This window comes from Pristiophorus japonicus, chromosome 9, assembly GCF_044704955.1.
Source record: "Pristiophorus japonicus isolate sPriJap1 chromosome 9, sPriJap1.hap1, whole genome shotgun sequence".
In the NCBI taxonomy this organism is placed as follows: domain Eukaryota; kingdom Metazoa; phylum Chordata; class Chondrichthyes; family Pristiophoridae; genus Pristiophorus; species Pristiophorus japonicus.
Genome location: NC_091985.1, coordinates 212,483,616 through 212,498,561, shown reverse-complemented (window position 1 = coordinate 212,498,561; position 14,946 = coordinate 212,483,616). Strand labels below are relative to the sequence as shown.

At 46.1% G+C, this 14,946-nt stretch overlaps 1 protein-coding gene and 1 long non-coding RNA gene across 3 annotated transcripts in view; one reads left to right on the top strand and one right to left on the bottom strand.

The window, feature by feature from the left end:
* LOC139274112 (uncharacterized) overlaps positions 1 to 14,946 on the bottom strand; it is a 438,299-nt gene that overhangs the window by 244,477 nt on the left and 178,876 nt on the right.
* Positions 1 to 14,946, top strand: part of LOC139273692 (uncharacterized) — a 52,535-nt gene that overhangs the window by 6,356 nt on the left and 31,233 nt on the right. The window contains exon 3 of one of the 2 annotated variants that reach the window (XR_011595297.1): positions 5,116 to 6,350. The exons of the other annotated variant lie outside the window; for it this stretch is intronic. This is a non-coding gene — a long non-coding RNA (uncharacterized lncRNA). Of the gene's footprint in view, positions 1 to 5,115; positions 6,351 to 14,946 lie in introns of those variants that run through there. 2 annotated transcript variants of the gene reach the window in all.

Here is a 14,946-nt window from a genome sequence, read left to right as displayed (position 1 = left end):
TATACTCTGTATCTGACCCATGCTATACATGCCCTGCGAGTGTTTGATGGGACAGTGTAGATAGAGGTTTATTCTGTATCTAACACGGGCTGTACCTGCCTTGGCATTGTTTGATGGGACAGTGTAGAGGGAGCTTTACTCTGTACCTGACCTGTACTGTCCCTGCCCTGGCATTGTTTTTGGGACAGTGCAGAGGGAGCTTTTCTCTATCTAACCCGTGCTGCACCTTCTCTGGCAGTGTTTGATGGGACAATTAGAGGGAGCTTTAATCGGTACCTAACCCGTGCTGTAGCTGCCCTGAGAGTATTTGATGTGACAGTGTAGAGGCAACTTTACAATGTATCTAATCCATGCTGTACCTGTCCTGGGCGTGTTTGATGGGCTAATGTAGACAGAGATTTGCCATGTACTGAACCTGTGCTAACCTAGGAAGTTGTGAGAAGGACACAAAGAATCTACAAAGTGATATAGAGGGGCTAAGTGAGTGGGCAAAAAATTGGCAGGTGGAGTATAATGTGGGAAAATGTGGTTATCCACTTTGGTAGGAAAAATAAAAAAGCAAATTATTATTTAAATGGGGAGAGATTACAAAATGCGGTGGTACAGAGGGATCTGGGGGTCCTTGTACATTAAACACAAAAAGTTAGCATGCAGGTACAGCAAGTAATTAGGAACGCAAATGGAATGTTGTTCTTTAATGCAAGGCGGATGGAGCATAAAAGTAAAAAAGTCCTTCTACAACTGGACAGGTCGTTGGTAAGACCACACCTGGAGAACTGCGTACAGTTTTGGTCTCCGTATTTAAGGAGGGGTATACTTGCACTGGAGGCAGTTCAGAGAGGTTCACGAGGGGTTGATTACTGTGATGAAGGGATTGTCATATGAAGGAAGGTAAAGCAGGTTGGGCCTATACACATTGGAGTTTAGAAGACTTAGAGGTGATCTAATTGAAATGTATAACATTTTAAGGGGGCTTGACATTGTAGATGCAGAGAGGATGTTTCCCCTCTTGGGGGAATGTAGAACTAGGGGGCATAGTTTCAGAATAAGAGGTCACCTGTTTAAAACTGAAATGAGGAGGAATTTCTTATCTGAGTGTCGTGATCTTTGGAATTCTCTACCTCAGAGAGCTGTGGAGGCTGGGTCATTGAATGTACTTAAGGTGGGGATAGAGAAATTTTTGAATGATAAGGGAGTCAAGGGTTATGGAGAGCGGGAGGGGAAGTGGAGTTGAGGCCAGGATCAGATCAGCCATGAGCTTATTGAATGGCGGAGCAGGCTCGAGGAGCCAAATGGCCTACTCCTGCTCCTACTTTTTATGTTCTGTATCCATCCTTTGAGGTTTTGATGGGACAGTGGAGAGAGAGATTTGCTCTGTATCTAATCTGTGCTGTACCTGCCCTGGGACAGTGTAGAGGAAGCTTGACTCTCTGCCTAACCCATTGCTGTACCTGCCTTGTGAGTATTTAATGGGACAGTGTAGTGGGAGCTTTCCGCTATATCTAATCCGCGCTGTACCTGCCCTAGGAATGTTTGATGAGGCAGTTTAGAGGGAGATTTGTTCTGCATCTAACCCGTGCTGTACCTGCCCTGCCATTGTTTGATAGGGAAGTATAGAGGAAGCTTTACCCTCTGCCTAACCCCTGCTTTACCTGCCCTTGGAATGTTTGTTGGCCAGTGTAGAGGGATTTTTACTTTGCATCTAACCTGTGCTGTGCCGGCCCTGGGAGTATTTGATAGGACAGTGTAGAGGGAGCTTTACTGTGTATTAAGACCTGAGGTTGCAAGCCATCAGGTCCAGGGGACTTTTCCACCTTTCATCCCATTATTTTACTGAGCACTTTTTCTTTAGTGATTGCTTTAAGTTCCTCCCTCGCTATAGCCCCTTGATTATCTATTATTGGGGTGATTTTAGTGTCTTCTACCGTGAAGACTGATACAAAATATTTGTTCAAAGTCTCTGCCATTTCCCTGTTCCCTATTATTAATTCCCCAGTCTCATCCTCTAAGGACCAATGTTTACTATAGCTACCCTATCCTTTTTACATACCTGTAGAAGCTCTTTTTATATTGCTTGCTAGTTTACTCTCATAATCTATCTTCCCTCTCTTTATTATTTCTTAAGTCATCATTTGCTGTTTTTAAAAACATTTGCCAATGCTCTGGCCTCCCACTAACCTTGGCCACTTTGTATGCCATTGTTTTCAATTTGATCCCATCCTTTACTTCCTTCATTAACCGCAGATAGTTCCCTCGTCGCTTAAAGTCTTTCCTTCTCACCAAAATATATTTGCTTGTGGCTCGGGTAATAATCCAGAGATTATTGCCTTTGTGGTTCTGCTTTTTAATTTAGACCCTAACTGCTCAAAATCCTCAGCAGAACTCCTTTCTTGTTCTGCCTATGTCATTGGTACCTACGTGGACCACGACAACTGGATCTTCCCCCTCCAACTCCAATCCCTCTTCAACCCAGAGGAGATGTCCTTAACCTTGGCACCGCGCAGGCATCACAGCCTTCGGGACTCACGCTCTCAGCTGCAGAGAACAGTATCTATCTCTGAAACTATACTGTTTCCTAACACTACAACATTTCTTTTTACTCTTCCCCCCCCCCCCCCCCCCCACACTTGAATGGCCTCCTGTACCACGGCGCTGTGGTCAGTTTGCTCATCCTCCCTGCAGTCCCTGCCCTCGTCCAAACAGGGAGCAAAAATCTCGTACCTGTTGGACAATTGCAAGGACTGAGGCTCCTCCATCACTACCTCCTGGATCCCCACAGCTGCCTCGCTCGTAGTCACACCATCCTGTCCCTAACCACGGACCAAATTTGAATTGATGAATCTAAGGGGTGTGACTGCCTCCTGGAACACAGGGTCCAGGTAACTCTCCCCCTCCCTGATGTGTCGCAGTGTCTGCAGCTCGGACTCCAGCTCATCAACGTGGAGCCGAAGTTCCTCGAGCAGCCAACACTTGCTGCAGATGTGGTCGCTGTGGACCTCAATGGGGTCAACCAGCTCCCACATGCAGCAGCAGTAACACATTGCTGCCCTGCCATCTCGAATGTATTCAATTAATTAAGTTTTCACGTTTTGAAAGTCTAGATTTTTAATCCCAGCTCTTAATTTAAACCAATGCCCAAGAAAAGAGAGAAAAACTGACCAACCAATCACTTGCCTGCTTTTCTGTGATGTCACATTTTGAATCTTTTTACTTCTTCTCCTCCCAGGTCACTTGGTGCTGTTTCGGCTGTCTGCTCGGCTGACTCACGCTCTTTGTAGGCTTACCGCTGCTCCCGCTCTCTCGCCCTTTCCGAAGTCCCGCTGCTCGGCTGACTCACGCCCTTTGTAGGCTTACCGCTGCTCCCACTCTCGTCCTCTTTCCGAAGGGATGGGCGCAAGTAGGGTTTTCCCTTCGTATTGGTTCTCTCAGCACCTGCTGCATGCCCAGTCTGGCAGCTATGTCCTTCAGCATTCGGCCAGCTCGGTCAGTAGTGGTGCTACCGAGCCAGTCTTGATGGACATTGAAGTCCCCCACCCAGAGTACATTCGGTGCACCTTGCTACTCTCAGTGCTTCTTCCAAGTGGTGTTCAACATGGAGGAGCACTGATTCATCAGCTGAAGGAGTGCGGTAGGTGGTCATCAGCAGGAGGTTTCCTTGTCCATGCTTGACCTGAAGCCACAAGACTTCATAGGGTCCGGAGTCGGTGTTGAGGACTCCCAGAGCCACACCCTCCCGACTGTATACTACTGTACCGCCACCGGTGGGACAGGACATACCCAGGGATGGTGATGGAGGAGTCTGGGACATTGGCTGAAAGGTATGATTCTGTGAGTATGACGATGTCAGACTGTTGCTTGACTAGTCTGGGACATCTCTTCCAATTTTGGCACAAGTCCCCAGATGTTGATGAGAAAGACTGGGCTGGGTGTGCCTTTGTCGGGTCCGTAGTCGGTGCGGAGGTCGATGCCGGGTGGTCCGTCCAGTTTTATTCTTATTGTTTTTCGTAGTGGTGGATCAATTGATGAATCAATATGATCTTATTGAATGGTGGAGCAGGCTCGAGGGGCCAAAGGGCCTACTCCTGCTTCTAATTCTTATGTGCTTATTCCCTAGCCCAGATCCTGTCTCTATATTAAGAGCAATGGTCCCAACACTGACCCTGGGGACACCACTGTTTACATCCCTCCAGTCTGAAGAACATCCATTAACCACAGTTTTCTGCCCTTTACCCAACTTCCTCTCCATGCGGCCCCACTCCCTTTAATACCATGAGCCTTAATTTGATCAACAAGCCTCCTGTCCGGCACCTTATCAAACACCTTTTGACAATCCATCTACACAACATCCACTGCATTTCCTTTCTCACTGCACTGTTATTTCCTGCAATAATCTCTGCTGTCTGTCCTGAATAAATCCATTTCACTACCAAATGTTGCGACGTTTACTTCTGTAACCAGAATACCCCACGCAGGCGTAAAGCGCTCTATCAATGACACCAGGAGCCCAGACACGGGACCGGACTGTGCTCTGAGCAGGCACAGTGCCAGTGGTGGAGGTGGTCTGAGGCGGAAGAGACGTTCCGCGAGTCAGTAGGAGCTTGTGGGCTCAGCGGAGGAATTGGACCCCTGGATGGGCTGGGCAGTTTCATAAACACCTGGTGTAGGCCTCAGACCCCGAATATGAGCTGGCAGAACCCATGTTTGACCCGCGGTGATGGACCCGACCGCTCGGGGTAACTAGCCGAATTCTTGGACAGGATCAGGGCACCTGTGTGGCCATCTTGGTACAGGAGCAGAGGGCGGGCAGGACTTTAGGGTCCCAGTGACCTGGAGAGAAAATCATTTCCTCATTTATTCTCAGTCTGCACAGACAGGCTGTAGACCTGAACCCAACCAGAGAAGAGGGAGTGAGAAAACTGCAGATGGAAGAAAGAAATGAAGGAGCTGGTGTGATGAGTTTGGATTTCAGCACAGGGTGGAGGGAGAGTGTGTGGGACGGGAATTTACAGCTTTGGGGAACAAGAAACGAAAGAATGTTCCATAAAAAGTAGGATTGTCTGTCCTCAATTTCTATCCTGCACTTCCAGTGCTGACTTTCGTAAACACCTTTTGCAGGATATTAGAAGAGGAGGATTTACAGACTGGGAAACTCTAAGCAATTATATCAAGGTCTGACAGAGTCACTCGATTCACTTGAATATCATCGGCCTTTGAATGTGAAAAGAGAAACGTTTGTCTGCTCTGTCTGTGGGAAAAGATTTCAAACATCAGTGTGACTGGTAAAGCACCGAGACACACACACCCAAGTGAGAGTGTTCCAGTGCACTGATTGTGGAAAGAGCTTCAACCAGTTACACAGCCTGAAAAAACATCACACCATTCACAGCGGGGATAAACCGTACATGTGTTCTGTGTGTGGACGAGGCTTCAACTGATCGTCCAAACTGGAGAGACACAAGGACACCTGCACCATGGAGAAACCGTGGAAATGTGGGGACTGTGGGAAGGGATTCAATTGCCCCTCTGCGCTAGAAACTCATCGACGCAGTCACACCGGGGAGAGGCCATTCACCTGCCCCGGGTGTGGGAAGGGATTGACTCGTACATCCAACCTCACTGAACACCAGCGAGTTCACACTGGGGAGAGACCATTCACCTGCACTGTGTGTGGGAAGGGATTCACTTGTTCATCCAGCCTGGTGAGACACCAGCGAGTTCACAAGTGACTGCAGGGGTTGGATTCTGCTTTTATTGTTGCCGTTAATCACATCCAGGACTGAACCCTGTTCACTCGGACAGTTGGAGTTTGTTGCTGCTGGTGTAATTAATCCCTGTAACTGGGCTGGAGTTTAATTTTCTGGATATCATAGAATCATAGAATGGTTACAGCACAGAAGGAGGCCTTTCGGACCGTCGAGCCCGTGCCGGCTCTCTGCAAGTCCCACTCCCCGCCCTTTCCCCGTGGCCCTGGAAATGTTTTATTTCAGGTACTTATCCAATGCCCTTTTTGAAAGCCATGATTGAATCTGCCTCCACCACCCTTTCAGGCAGTGCATTCCAGATCCTAACCACTCGCTGCTTAAAACAACGTTTTTTCTCATGTCGCCTTTGGTTCTTTTGCCAATCACCTTGAATCTGGGTCCTCTGGTTCTCGACCCTTCCGCCAATGGGAATATTTTCTCTCTACTCTGTCCAGACCCCTCATGATTTTAGAGCACCTCTATCAATACTCCTCTCAACCTTCTCTGTTCTAAGAAGAACAACCCCAGCTTCACCAGTCTATCCATGTAACTGAAGTCCCTCATCCCTGGAATCATTCTTGTAAATCTTTTTTGCACCCTCTGTCAAACAACGATCAAATAAATCAGCTTTGTTTCCGACAGACAGTGAGTCGATTCCTTGATTTCTCCAAGAGGAGACTAATTAATATCCTGTTATCGACTGTTCCTTTTCTCCTTTGTTTTAGTGATGTTGGTTGAGGGATAAATGTTAGCCAGGACACCAGAGAGATTTCTTCGAAATAACGTCATGGAATCTTTTACGCCCACTTGAGAGGTCAGATGGTTCTGATTCTCAGAAGATCAAGATGTAGAATCAGTATGGGTGGAGATAAGAAATAATAAGGGAAAGAAGTCACTGGTGGGAGTAGCCTATCAGGACAGCATATAAATCAAGAAATAATGGAGGCTTATAAGAAAGGTACTGCAATAAGCATAGATGATTTAAATCTTTATATTGATTGGATATATCAATATAAAGATTAGGTAGCCTTGAGGAAGAGTTCATAGAGTGTATTCGGGATGTTTTCTTAGAACAATGCGCTGTTGAACCAACCAGGGAGCAGACTATTTTAGAATTGGTAATGTGTAATGCGACTGGGATTAATTCATGATCTCATAGTAAAGGATCCTCTTGGGAAGAGTGATCATAGTATGGTAGAATTCCAAAATCGGTTTGAGGGTGAGAAACTTGGGTCTCAAAATAGTGCCCTGAAAAATAAAGGCAATTACAAAGGAAGGGTAAGACAGTAGATAAGGAGTGGTAGACATTTAAGGAGATATTTCATAACTCAGCAAAGATATATTCCAATGAGAAAGAAAGACTCTAAGAAGGATGAACCATCCATGGCTAACTAAGAAGTAATGGGTGGTATCAAATTGAAAACAAAGGCATACAATGTTGCGGAGATTAATGAAAGGCCAGAAGATTGGGAACTTTTTAGAAAATAGCAAAGGACAACGAAAACAAAAGTGAATAGATTGAGAGTAAACTAGCAAGAAATATAAAAACAGACAGTAAGAGCTTCTACAGATATATAAAAAGGAAGAGAGTAGCTAAATTGGTCCCTTAGAAGATGAGACTGGGGAATTAATAATGGGAAACAAGGAAATGGCAGAGAATTTAAATAAATATTTTGTATCGGTCTTCGCTGTAAAAGACACTGAAAGCATCTCAATAATTGATAATCAAGAGGCTATTGGGAGGGGAGAACTGAAAACAATCACTATTGCTAGGGAGAAAAGGTACTAGGCAAACTAATGGGACTAAAGGTGGACAAGTCCCCTGGTCCTAATAGCCTGCATCCTAGGGTCTTAAAAGAAATGGCTGCAGAGATGGTGGCCACATTGGTTGTAATCTACCAAAAATCCCTGGATTCTGGAGAGGTCCCAGCAGATTGGAAAATAGCAAATGTAATTCCCCTATTTAAGAATGGAGGGAGACAGAAAGCCGGAAACTGTAGACCAGTTAGACTAACATGTCATTGGGAAAATGCTGGAGTCATTATTTAGAAAATCATAATGCAGTCAAACAGAGTCAGCATGGTTTTATGAAAGGGAAATCATGTTTGACAAATTTGATGGAGTTCTTTGAGGATGTAATGAACAGGGTGGATAAAGGGGAACCAGTAGATGTCGTGCATTTGGATTTCCAGAAGGCATTCGATAAGGTGCCACATAAAAGATTACTGCACAAGATAAAAGCTCACGGGATTGGGGGTAATATATTAGCATGGATAGAGGATTGGCTAACAAACAGAAAACAGAGAGTAGGGATAAATGGGTCATTTTCAGGCTGGCAAACTGTAACAAGTGGGGTGCAACAGTGATCAGTGCTGGGGCCTCAACTATTTACAATCTATATTAATGACTTGGATGAAGTGAATGTAGCTAAACATGCTGATGATACAAAGATAAGTGGGAAAGCAAGTTGTGAGGAAGACGCAAATAATCTACAAAGGGACATGGATCAGCTCAGTGAGTGGGCAAAAGTTTGGCAGATGGAGTATAATGTGGGAAAATGTGAGGTTATCCACTTTGGTAGGAAAAATAAAAAAACAAATTATTATTTAAATGGGGAGAGATTAGAAAATGCTGCAATACAGAGGGGTCCTTGTACATGATACACAAAAAGTTAGCATGCAGGTACAGCGTAATTAAGAAGGCAAATGGAATGTTGACCTTTATTGCAAGGGGGATGGAGTATAAAAGTAGGGATGTCCTGCTACAACTACACTGTTGTTGAGACCACACCTGGAGTACTGCGTACAGTTTTGGTCTCCTTATTTAAGGAGGGATATACTTTCATTGGGGGCAGTTCAGAGGAGCTTCACGAGCTTGATTCCTGAGATGAAAGGGTTGTCATGAAGAAAGGTTGAGCAGGTTGGGCCTGTATTCATTGGAGTTTAGAAGAATGAGAGGTGATCTTATTGAAACGTATAAGATTCTGAGGGGGCTTGACAGGGTAGACGCAGAGAGGATGTTTCCCCCTGTGGAGGAATCTAACACTAGGGGGCATAGTTTCAGAATAAGGAGTCGCTCATTTAAAAGGGAAATCAGGAGCAATTTCTTCTGAGGGTTATGAATCTTTGGAATTCGCTACCTCAGAGAGCTGTAGAAGCTGGGTCATTAAATATATTTACGGTGGAGATAGACAGATTTTTGAACGATAAGGGAGTTGAGGGTTATGAGGAGTGGGCAGGGAAGTGGAGTTGAAGGCAAGATCAGATCAGATCTGCCATGATCTTATTGAATGATGGAGCAGATTCAAGGGGCCAAATGGCCTACTCCTGCTCCTATTTCTTATGCTGTTATGGGGCCTCATGTGAAAGATGGCACCCCCGACAGTGCAGCGCTCCCTCTGCACTGCATTGGAATGTCGGCTTTGATTTTATGCTCCATGCTCCATGCTCCATGCTCTGGGGGTGGACTTGAACCCACAACCTACTGACTCAGAGACTACCACTGAGCCACAACTAACACCGCATTGCTCGGGATTATTTGAGTTCTCTTGCCGTCTGTTACGCCCACAGACAAGTCCGAGCTCCCCATACCTTCAAGAGCGCCTCTCCTAGCCTTGCGATCAGAGAATCATAGAAATTTACAGCACAGAAGGAGGCCATTCAGCCCATCATGTCTGTGCTTGCTGACAAAGAGCTTTCCAGCCTGATCCCACTTTCCAGCTCTTGGATCGTAGCCTTGTAGGTTACGGCACTTCAAGTGCATATCCAAGTACTTTTTAAATGTTATGAGGGTTTCTGCCTCTACCACTCTTTCAGGCAGTGAGTTTCAGACCCCCACCAACCTTAGTGAAAATATTTCTCCTCAAATCCCCACTAAACTTCCTACCACTTACTTTAAATCTATGCCCCCTGGTTATTCAACCCTCTGCTGAGGGAAATAGGTCCTTCCTATCTGCTCTATCTAGGCCCCTCATAATTTTATACGCCTCAATTAGGTCTCCTAAGCTTCCTCTGTTCCAAAGAAAACAACCCCAGCCTATCCAATCTTTCCTCATAGCTAAAATTCTCCAGTCCAGGCAACATCCTCGTAAATTTCCTCTATCCTCTCTGGGGCAGTCACATCTTTCCTGTACTGTGGTGACCAGAACTGCACGCAATACTCTAACTGTGGCCTAAGTAGTTTTTTATACAGTTCAAGCATAACCTCCCTACTCTTCTATTCTATGCCTCGGCTAAGAAAGGCAAGTATCCCGTATGCCTTCTTAACCACCTTATCTACCTGTCCTGCTATCTTCTGGAATCTGTGGACATGCACTCCAAGGTCCCTTTGTCCCTCTGCACTTCTCAGTGTCCTACCATTTATTGTGTATTCGATTTCCTTGATAGCCCTCCCCAAATGCATTACCTCACACTTCTCCGCATTGAGTTACATTTGGCACTGTTCTGCCCACCTGACCAGTCCATTGATACCTTCCTGCAGTCTACCGCTTCTTCATTATCAAGCACAGGGCCAATTTTTGTATCATCTGCAAACTTCTTAATCATACCTCCAACATTCAAGTCCTAATCATTGATTATATATATATATCACAAAAAGCAAGAGACCAAGTACTGAGCCCTGCGGAAACTGCCCTGGGAGGGTGTAGAAGGAGATTTACTCTGTATCTAAACCAGGCTGTAGTTGGCCTGGGAGTGTTTGATGGGGAGTATAGAGGGAGCTTTACTCTATATATGTAGAGGGAACTTATCTCTGTACCTTGCCCGTGCTATATATGACCTGGGAATGTTTGATGGGACAGTGCAGAGGGAGCATTACTCTGTCGCTAACCCATGTTGTAAATGCCCTGGGAGTGTTTGAAGGGTCAGTGTGGAGGGAGCTTTACTCTGCATCTAATCCCTGCTGTACTACATGTCTTATTACATTAATATATTTGCAGAATTGGCATATAATGAATTTCAACATGTTAAGTCCTAGTTCGGGTGGTCAGCTGCATTCGACAATAATCGAGTCAGATAACTTCAATCTTTACGTCTTTATTGAAGCAGCTTCGGACCTGTTACCAAACTGCCAGCACAGAGTCTACAGATTCCGGGGCAGGCAGACAAAAGGTCTGCCTATCCTCACAAACGCATCCTTTTTATTCTTACAAACTAGAGGAGGTATGGCCCGCTTTATCAATCACAGTGTGTTACTAGGGCTTCATGAATTGACTGCCTGTTTATCTTTAGAACACTTTATGCTTTTACGAGCGGAATTGCAGCAAGCAGAATTGCTCGGGGACACCAAAACCTCCTACGTGTTAGGATAGCTTGGCTTAATCACGCGAAGCAAATGTGCACCTTATCAAGTCATGGCCATAAACCCTTGTTTATCAGTGATGGTCACACAAGCTACTTTGTCCACTACTTTCTCACGGGAAACCAAGTCTGTCTGTTCTTATTTTCTTATTGATTCCTAGAACCATTTTATTAACCCTTTCATGATTCTTCCACATACATTCACAAACACTGATAAATGTGAGGTATTGCATTTTGGTAACAGAAATAAGGAGGTCACATATTAGTTGGAAAACCAGAATCTAAATGGGACAGAAGAGCAAAGTGATCTCGGAATACAAATGCAAAAATCACCAAAAGTAGCGACGTAGGTTAATAAGGCCGTTAAAAAGAGCAAACCAAGCACTCGGGTTTATTTCCAGGGGGATTGAATTGAAAAGTAGCTAAGTTATGCTGAACTTGTATCGAACCTCGGTTAGACCATATTTGGAGTACTGTGTACAATTGTGATCTCTATATTATAAAAAGGATATAGAGACATTGGCGAGGGTGGAAATTAGATTTACAATTATGACACCAGAAATGCGAGGTTATGCCTATTAGGAAAGGATGAACAGGCTGGGTCTCTTCCTCTTGAAAAGAGAAGGTGACTTTAAAAAAAAATTTGTTCATGGGATGTGGGCTTCGCTGGCAAGGCCAGCATTTATTACCCATCTCTAATTGCCCTTGAGAAGATGGTCATGAGCCACCTTCTTGAACCGCTGCAGTCCATGTGGTGGAGCGGCGAGGTCAGGGCGAAGGAGCGGCGAGAGATTGTAGAGGGATATGATCGGGACCCAGGAGAGGCGTGAGTTTGGGGCCCAGAAGAGGCGAAGGCCCAGGGGCAGCACATGCCGTCCACACTGCGGTATGTGTGCGCATTAGGTCCGTGCAGCAGAGCTGGTCTCCAGTCGTTTTGGTTAATCCTTGCCACTGGACCAAGACCTGGCTCTGTCAAGCCCGTGTGGTGGCTGGTGTGCAACGGTCACCACACGTTAAAAAAAATCCACGCACCGGCATCTTCCACCCTTCAACATGTAGTACGGGACCTGGAATTTTAGGTCCTTCATTGAAACAACTGTGAACTTTTTGACGTGGAAGCAAGTCATCCTCGATTCAAGGGACTGCCTATGATGATGAGGGAGGGAGTGCCAGGATTTTGACCCAGCGACGAAGGAACGGTGATATTCTTACATATCAGGATGGTGTGTGACTTGGAGGGGAACGTGCTGGTGGTGGTGTTCCCATGTGCTTGCTGCCCTTGTCCTTCTAGATGGTAGAGGTCACTGGTTTGGGAGGAGCAGTCGAAGAGCACTCTCATATCTCCATCTGTTTCTTTCTCAATTTCTCTCTCTACCCCCACCTTGTGTTCTCTCTCTCTCTCTCTCTCTCTCTCTCTCTAATTCACATTTGCTCTATTAAGAACATAAGAAATAGGAGCAGGAGTAGGCCATTTGGCCCTCGAGCCTGCTCCGCCATTCAATAAGATCTCTACCTCTCTCATTTCTCTCTTCCTCACTGTCTCTCACTCTTTCCACCTTTCTCTTCTCTGTCCCTCTTTCTGCTATGCTCTCAGTCTACCTCTATCCGCCTCTTTCGCCCCTCTCTCTTCTCTCTGCCCCATTCTCTTCTCCCTTGCCATCCCGGCCAATACCTTCTCTTCCTTTCCTCTTTTTCTCTGCCTCATTCTGTCTCTCCCACTCCCCCTTTTGGATTTAAGTCTCACTCTGTCTTACTGTCTGTTTGATCTCACTCTGTCCAGCTCTCTCTCCCTTCCGTGTCAATCTTCCTCTCACTCATTCGCTCTCTCTCCCTTCGTGCGGTTGGAAGGTACCAAATATAACCCCACTATTTAAGAAAGGAGGGAGAGAGAAAACAAGGAACCACAGACCAGTTAGCATGACACCAGGAAAATGCTAGAATCTATTATAAGGATGTGGTAACAGGGCACTATTAAAATAATAACAGGATTCGGCAGAGTCAATATGGATTTATAAAACTGAAATCATGTTTGACAAATCGGTTAGCATTTTTTGAGGTGGTAACTAGCAGAATAGATAAGGGGGGAACTAGTGGATGTGGTGTATGTGGGGGGGGAGAGAAAGCCGTTCGTGCCGCTGAGCGGGAGGGGCAGGGGGGAGAGAAAGCCGTTCGTGCTGCTGGGCGGGAGTGGGGGGGGGGGGGGAAGGAAAAAGCAGTTTGTTGTTGTGGAGGGGAGGGAGGGGAAGGAGACAGCGGTCTGTTGCCGCGGAGGGGAGGGAGGGGAAGGAGACAGCGGATTGTTGTTGTGGAGGGGAGGGAGAGGAAGGAGACAGCGGGTTGTTGTTGTGGAGGGAGGGAGGGGAAGGAGACCGCCATTTGTTGCCGCGGAGGGGAAGGAGACAGCGGTTTGTTGCCTCAGAGGGGAGGAGGGGAAGGAGACAGCAGGTTGTTGTTGTGGAGGGGAAGGAGACAGCCATTTGTTGCCGCGGAGGGGATGGAGACAGCCGTTTGTTGCCGTGGAGGGTGGGGAGGGGAAGGAGACAGTGAGAAGGGTAGCCTCTGTGCTGATGGCAATGTGATTTTATTAAAAAATGTTCAAAAATTAAACAGCGACAAAGAACTACAAAAATGGCCGAGTGCCAATGTTTTTTTTCACAATGAGCATGCGCGAACGCTCCAACGCGCACGCGCAGCGTTGCCGGCAAGAAAAAAAACTAATTTAAATAGTACCCGCCCCCTCCCACTTACACAATCGGCGCGAGTGTAGGCTCCGCCCCCCTAGGCGTCGCGCCAAACAGACAAGGAGCTGCAAAGCGCTCGAGAATAGCGCGTTTTTTTTCTGGCGCTGTTTTAGGCGAGAAAAACGGGCGCCCAGCTCAGAGGGGCGCCCGTTTTTTATCCTGTGGAAACTTGGGCCCTTTATGCTTTTACGAGCGGAATTGCAACAAGCAGAATTGCTCAGGAACACCAAAACCTCCTACGTGTTAGGATAGCTTGGCTTAATCACGCGAAGCAAATGTGCACCTTATCAAATCATGGCCATAAACCCTTGTTTATCAGTGATGGTCACACAAGCTACTTTGTCCACTACTTTCTCACGGGAAACCAAGTCTGTCTGTTCTTATTTTCTTATTGATTCCTAGAACCATTTTATTAACCCTTTCATGATTCTTCCACATACATTCACATTCCCCCCTTTTATCATTTCATGATAACTTCTCATTCATACTCTCAATTGTCTTTGACATTCCTCCTCCTCAAGTTCTATTTTTATTCTGTCATTTACCCGTTCAGTTGTTCCTTCACCTAACATCGGTTCTAGTTCTTCTTCCCTCGAAATGGCGAATGCTGCCCCTTCTACTGTGAGATGTGTTTTAATCGTAGATCCGCACAAAATTTGGGTCCCTTGTCTTACTTCTACACAGGTATCCACACTCTGGCAAGAGGTGATACCCGTGTTTGAGTCGTGAAGACAGGAATAATTGGACTGCTTTGTGAGACAGGTCTGGTTAACGGGCATGTCCACTTTTGCGCACCCGAATCCTGTACCATTCCAACACTGTGGGTACCCATCCTTCCCAGACCCTGTGGTGTTTAGGCAGGTGGCCGGGGTACCTCAGCCATCGGAATATGTGAAGGTAATGTTTTCGGCGGGCGGGGTATCATTGTATCCTCGTATGTAAAGACTGGGATCCATAACCGGGGTTGGGGTAAACAATTCGGTGACCGACATAACAGGGTAGCATACAACCGACTCTGGCGCGAATAAGATCTTATGAGTCCTCAGGAATATATTATGATCGTTCCCCAGTTGCCCTTGCACGTTCCTTTTCCTCCTTTGCCCTGTTACTGATTCCAGGGATTGGTCCTTTGAATCAACGAAGTCATCTTCAGGTTGGTCAGGGCAA